We start from the raw sequence: 7,500 nt of genomic DNA, 5'->3' as shown, positions 1-7,500 counted from the left end.
TATATATATCGATGTCTCTATCTCTATCTCTTACCATCTCATTCTGTTGTCTGTCTCTCTGTCGCTCTCTCTATCTCTTTTTATGTCAGTTTCTGTCTGTCTGTCTGTCTCTCTTGTTGTCTGTCTGTTCAGCCATCCTGTCTTTCTCCCTGCAGACAACATTTTGCTCACTGCCCTCATCCTTTCAATGGAAAGAATAGGGAACCAAGAACTTGGTCCTTTTTATTTATTTAATTAAATCTTTAAGCATGCACTTCCCCACAAAAATACACTCATATATACACGCACACACACACACCACATGCAACTATAAACATATACATACATATGCACTTTCTCACTCACACACATGTACTCCCCCATACACACACACACACACATGTACTCCCCCATACACACACACGCTTTTTTGTACACATGCATGTATACACCCAAACATGAATACATACATATTCTCTCTCTCTCTCTCTCTCACACACACACACAAACACATATGCACCCACACACATATACCTACATACTTTTTCTTGCATGCATACACATATATACATATCCAAATATAAATACACACATCTGCTCTCCCTCCTCTGTTTCTCTCTGTAACCTGTAACCCCCCCTCACACATGCACATGCATACATGCATTCTCCCTCTCTCTCTCTCTCTGTCCCCCTCAACATGCACACACACACACACACAAACACATACATGTGCCCCCTCTCTCTCTCTTCAAATGTGCATACATACAAACTTATACACACACACATACGCTTTCTCATATACACACACACATATATAAATCCATACATACATATATATATATATAATATATATATATATATATAATATATATATATATATATATATATATATATATATATATATATATATACTTGCTCTCACCCAAACATACACACACACACACACACACACACTGTGTGTGTATGTGTGTACTAGTAGAATGTTCAGCTTAGGGCTATAACCAGATTGTTAAACCTGCATCAAGAGGTGTTTATGATGTATATAAATGATGTATACAGAGGTGTATATGCTGGTGTATTTAAAGGTAAACATACCATGTTATGTTATGTTGGGCAGCTCAGAATTATGTCTCTCTATTTTAGGTACTGTCTATTGGGTGTTTGTATGGGTGTATACATGGGATGTGTTATATATATGTATATATATATATATATATATATATATATATATATACACACATACATAAAACATTTAATATATGTATACATATATACAAACATTATGTATATAAAACATTTAATTTATGTATACATATATACAAACATGTATGTATATATAACATTTAATATATGTACACATATATATATATATATATAAACATTATGTATGTATATATAACATTTAATATATGTATACATATATACAAAAATTATGTATGTATATATAACATTTAGTATATGTATACATATATACAACCATTATATCTGTATATATATATTTAAGAGATGTATGTGTATACACAAACATTATATACAGATACACACACACACACATGCTTCAGAGTGTTTAAAATACATATATACTCACACAAGCATATATATATTTGTGGTTGTATATATTTAAAGCCTCACAAGTATATATGCATATATATGCATATATATATATATATATATATATATATATATATATATATATATATATATATATATATATGTATATATATTTATATATGTATATATATGTATATATATTTACACATGCAAACTCACACATGTATACATACATATCCACAAACACACACCTAGACATACACACACACACATGCTCGTACGCGTCGTTCAAGAATCCCTGCTACAAGAATTTTCATGTTTTCACTGTTTAGTTTATGCGGGACGGGGAGGGGTCGATGGCAGGGGGCGGTGCATGTTTCTACGTTCAACCTCCCCTGAAACTTCAACAAAGGATGCACTCCCTTGTAACCGGTCGTGTTCTGAGCAAGTTTTAAAGGTTGTTAACGCTAACGAGACACCATAATTATTGTAGGATTCATCAGTATAATAATGTAGATGATGGCAGTGGTGGTGGTGGTGGTGGTGGTGGTGGTGGCATGGTGTGGTGGTGGTGGTGGGGGATGCGGAGAAGTTGCAATGGTGTTGGTTGAATGTTTGAACCGCAAAAATCCACTCTGGCCCTGAGGAATTTGCTAATTCCAGTTTAGAAAAACAAGCAAGGTTCATTTTATTTTGCTTCTTTTGTTTGTGTGTGTGTGTGCGTGCGTGCGTGCGTGTGTGTGTATTTATAGGGGTATTTTATTTTTCGAATTATCATTATTGTTCTTATTACTATTGTTGTTGTTATTATTATTATTATTATTATTATTATTGTTATTGTTATTGTTATTGTTATTATTATTGTTATTGTTATTGTTATTGTTATTATTATTATTATTATTATTATTATTATTATTATTATTAAGGCGGAGAGCTGCCAGAACCGTTAGCATGGTGGGAAAAATGCTTTGTGGTATTTATGTTCTGTGCTCAAGTTCTATTGAGGACAATTTTGCCTTTCAACCTATCGAGGTTACTCTCTTTTTTCTCTTTTACTTGTTTCAGTCATTTGACTGCGGCCATGCTGGAGCACCGCCTTTTAGCCGAGCAAATCGACCCCGGGTCTTATTCTTTGTAAGCCTAGTACTTATTCTATCGGTTGCTTTTGCCAAACCGCTAAGTTACAGGGACGTAAACACACCAGCATTGGTTGTCAAGCGATGTTGGGGAACAAACACAGACACACAAACATACACACACACACACATATATATACATATATACGAGGGGCTTCTTTCAGTTTCTGTCTACCAAATCCATTCACAAGGCTTTGGTCGGCACGAGGCTATAGTAGAAGACACTTGCCCAAGGTGTAACGCAGTGGGAATGAACCCGGAACCATGTGGTTGGCAAGCAAGCTACTTACCACACAGCCACTCCTGTGTATAAAGGCGGTGAGCTGGCAGAATCATTAGCACACCAGGCGAAATGCTTAGCGGTATTTCGTTTGCCGTTACGTTCTGAGTTCAAATTCTGCCAAGGTCAACTTTGCCTTTCATCCTTTCGGGGTCGATTAAATAAGTACCGGTCATGCACTGGGGTCGATATAATCAACTTAATCCGTTTGTCTGTTCTTGTTTGTCCCCTCTGTATGTAGCCCCTTGTGGGTAGTAAAGAAATAACACAGCCACTCCTGCGCCTATTGATAAATTAAGTACCAGTTATGCACTGAGGTTGATCTAATCGACTGGCTCCTATCTCCCACCAAATTTCAGGCCTTGCACCTAGAAAGTTCCCCTCCAAGGCACAAGTCCGGTGAAGGTTGTTTATGGAAAACCAGCAGTCGCCCATGCATACCAGCCAATGATCCAATGTACCTTGAGATACTCCAGCATCCCACCCCACTTCTGTTGTCATCACAGCTTCCCAACTATCCAGCTTCGTATCGCTATTACAAGCCATCTGAGCTTGTTCTTTCATCACACTCCAGCATCTCAACACATGACATAAAAACCATCATCCCCGCTCCCCTCTCGAATACTAATACCCCACTATTTAGTGACAGAAGCTTGTCCCTTCTTTTCCCTAATCCGTTTTTCTCCTTTTTCCTGTTCCTTTCTTTTGCCTTGCAAGTTACATGTCCCCCTCACTAATACCAGTTGCAAGAACAAAAAAACACCCTGTTAATTATGTAAATTGTTTAGTATTAGAAAGAGCATCTATTCACAGAAACCATACTAAAGCGTATGCTAGAGCTCAACACAGCCTTATAGTTCACTGGATCCTGTCAAAACCTCCAATTCATGCCAGCATAGGAAACAGATGTTGAGTAATTATGATGATAATGATAAAGTCACATAAACATCTACATGGATAAAGATATATATATATATATATATATATATATATATAAAATATATATGTGTGTGTGTGTATGTGATCACATATCATTGAGGAACTATAATCTATGATGGCACAAAAGTTATTGAAATTTAGAGGTATTTTTTAATCCTCAATGCACTTTGGAAGAGATAAGATGAAGCCATAAAAAAAGAGGGCTATACAGAAATGATGTGCATACCATCTACACATATATACTAAAGTAATTGCAAATATATAAATACACATACACACGCACACGTTCAAATATGTGCACATACATGCAAACGTATTTATAAACACATATGCAAACGCAGAAATAGTATATAACCTATGAATATTGCAGTATGTATACTTTTGTTAGATTAAAATCATTTTTTAAGATGGAAAACACACACACAAAAAAAACAAAAAAAAAAAAACACATTGGGTTTCTCTCAGTTAATAATTTAATTTGAGAATAGATAGGAGAAAATATGATAATATCTCCATGTGAAGTGTGTATGTGTGAATGTATGTATATTTATAAAATGCTACAATAATATAACACACACACACACATGTATTTGTATGTATGTGTATATATATATATATATATATATATATATATATATATATATATATATATATATATATATATATATTTATATATATATATATATAAATATATATATATATATATATATTTATATATATTTATATATATATATATTTATATATATATATATATATTTATATATATATATTTATATATATATATATATATATATATATATATATATATATATATATATATATATATATATATATATACACACATATTTCTCTCTCTCTCTCTCTTATATATATATATATATATATATATATATATATATATATATATATATATATATATATATACATGTATATACATGTGTGTGTTTGTGTAAATATTGTGTGAGTGTGTATATAAGTATGTAAAGGTACATACATATATGTAAAAATTTTAACACAAGAAGGCAGCATGAAAAGGCTTTATTAATAAACCTGTTATAAACCTATTCATTTCATCTTCTCTTGTTAAAATTCTTTTGTTTATACTCTGAGGATACTTTCAGATTTCCATATATGTATCCAATAAATGGAGAAGTCCTGCTGTATGGTAGCATTTGGTAGCCAATACCCAAGAAGAGCTTTGGAAAGCACACTATAATGTTTTTACTCAAATAACATTCGTTTCAAATTTTGTCACAAGGCCAGCAATGTTCGAGTAGGGAGTAAATCGATTACATCAACCTCAGTGTTCAACTGGAACTTATTTTATCGACCCTGATAGGATGAAAGGCAAAATCCACCCTGATTGCATTCAAACTCAGAATGTAGAGATAGGCAATACATTTTATGTATTACTGGTACATATGTCTGTAACACAGTCTTTGCATATGTATGTATTCTTACAAATGTTTTAGAATAAATAAATAGACATAATAGAATGTCTAACAGTTGACATGTATCATTTCTGTATCCCCTCTATTTTCTTTTTTCCATATATATATATATATAAACATAATTAAGGGATCAGCAACAGTTGCTTCACCACATACCGAAGTTCAGAAATAGCAGCTAAAGTGCTGAAACTTCAACAGATAGCAATACTTGTAACTCACAAAGGCAAAACACGAAGAAAAAAAATAATGAATCTAACCTGTCTTAGTTAATCAGAGACGCGTTTCTGGCTTAGAAAAGTAAAAACTTTTCATTTCCTCATCAGTATGATATTCCAGTTGCAAATTCGACGATGCTGGCAAGTGTGCATGCACGACCGAGCGACATCGTGCATCAGCACAACTTGAAACCATCTCCGAACCTACATAGGCCAGCCAGTTCTTATCCCTCCTCAAGAATTATCATGTGCGTCACAAGCAATACCGCAGAAAATCTGTGGTTTACTATCAGGGAGTGATACCTTCTTTGCTGGCATAAGTTGGATGGTTTGACAACAGCCGACCATACTAGAGTGTGACAGAGAGGCAGAAACAGGTATCTTGCAATTGAGGAGGTACATGATTACGCAACTGGAGAGAGAGAGAGAGAGAGACGGAGAGGAAGAGAGAGAGAGGTAACAAGAAAGAGGACAGAAATATATTCTTTAATTCTTTTACTTGATTCAGTCATTTGACTGTGGCCATGCTGCAGCACCACCTTTAGTCGAGCAAATCAACCCCAGGACTTATTCTTTGTAAGCCTAGTACTTATTCCATCAGTCTCTTTTGCTGAACTGCTAAGTTACAGGGACGCAAACACACCAGCATCTGTTGTCATGCAATGTTGGAGGGACAAACACCGACACACAAACATACACACAAATACATACATACATACATATATACACATACGACGGGCTTCTTTCAGTTTCCATCTACGAAATCCACTCATAAGGCTTTGGTTGGCCCGAGGCTATAGTAGAAGACACTTGCCTAAGGTGCCATGCAGTGGGACTGAACCTGGGACCATGTGGTTGGTAAGCAAGCTACTTACCACACAGCCACTCATATATATATATATATTTGTATAGTGCAATTTAACCTAAAACTATATGCACTTCCTGTTACCAACCCTTGCCTGTTTCCAAACAAGGTAATGTTGCCCTGTGGCCAGACATGTTTTTCACTGAAGACTTACAATGAACGACACTGCTTGTATGACAGAGACACTCATTTACAACAATCACTTAATATCAACACAAGAAGGCATGTACACATACACACATACATGTGCGTATGCTTGTGACGAGCTTCTTTCACTTGCTGTCATGACATTCGATGTCTTGGGGCTATAGCAAAGATACCTGCTCAAAGTTCCCTGCAATGGGACTGAATAGAAAAAAACCCACATGAAGTGAAAAGTGGCCCACACGGCTCTGGTGCCATGGTGTTGAAAACCACCAGGAAAAGACAATGGACATTTATAAATGAGGAGACACTGTTCTTGAGGGAGAGGAGGAGGAAGAGGCATAGGTGGAGAAAGAGTGTAAGGCAGAGGAGGTTGATGAATTGGAGGGTGAGGTGCAGGAAGAGGATAATGTGGTGGAGGAGGAGGAGTAGGAGGCAGAAGGAAAGGATGTGGTAGAAGAGGAGGAGGCAGAGATGAGGGGTGATAAATCTGTAGAATTATGGGAAACAAATGGATGTGAAATGAGGAAGTGAGATGATGATGAGGAGGAACAGAAAGTGAGGATGAGGGTGATGATGGTGGTGGTGGGGTTAATGATGATGATGATGATGGTGATGGTAGTGATGATGATGATGCTGGTGGTGGGAGTGATGACGATGATGGTGGTGGTGGTGGTGATGATGATGGGGCATGATGGTGGTGGTGATGATGATGATGTTGGTGGTGGGATGATTATGGTGATGGTGGTGATGCTGGTGGTGGGGTTAATGATGATGATGATGATGGTGGTGATGGTGGTGATGGTGGTGATGATGATGATGCTGGTGGTGGGAGTGATGACGATGCTGGTGGTGGTGGTAGCGATGATGATGCTGCTGATAATGATGGTGGTGGTGAGAGTGATTATGATGATAGTGGTGGTGATGATGATGATGATGA

The 7,500-nt window shown here is 36.0% G+C and overlaps 1 protein-coding gene across 10 annotated transcripts in view; it reads right to left on the bottom strand.

Annotated features, from left to right (window-relative positions):
• LOC106876278 (uncharacterized) overlaps positions 1–7,500 on the bottom strand; it is a 1,065,409-nt gene that overhangs the window by 26,767 nt on the left and 1,031,142 nt on the right. The gene's annotated exons all lie outside the window — the stretch shown is intronic.

This window comes from Octopus bimaculoides, chromosome 29 (genome assembly GCF_046866305.1).
Source record: "Octopus bimaculoides isolate indiv1 chromosome 29, ASM4686630v1, whole genome shotgun sequence".
NCBI lineage: Eukaryota > Metazoa > Mollusca > Cephalopoda > Octopoda > Octopodidae > Octopus > Octopus bimaculoides.
Note: the sequence above shows the minus strand (reverse complement) of the source record. Positions and strands in the feature narration are given on the sequence as shown.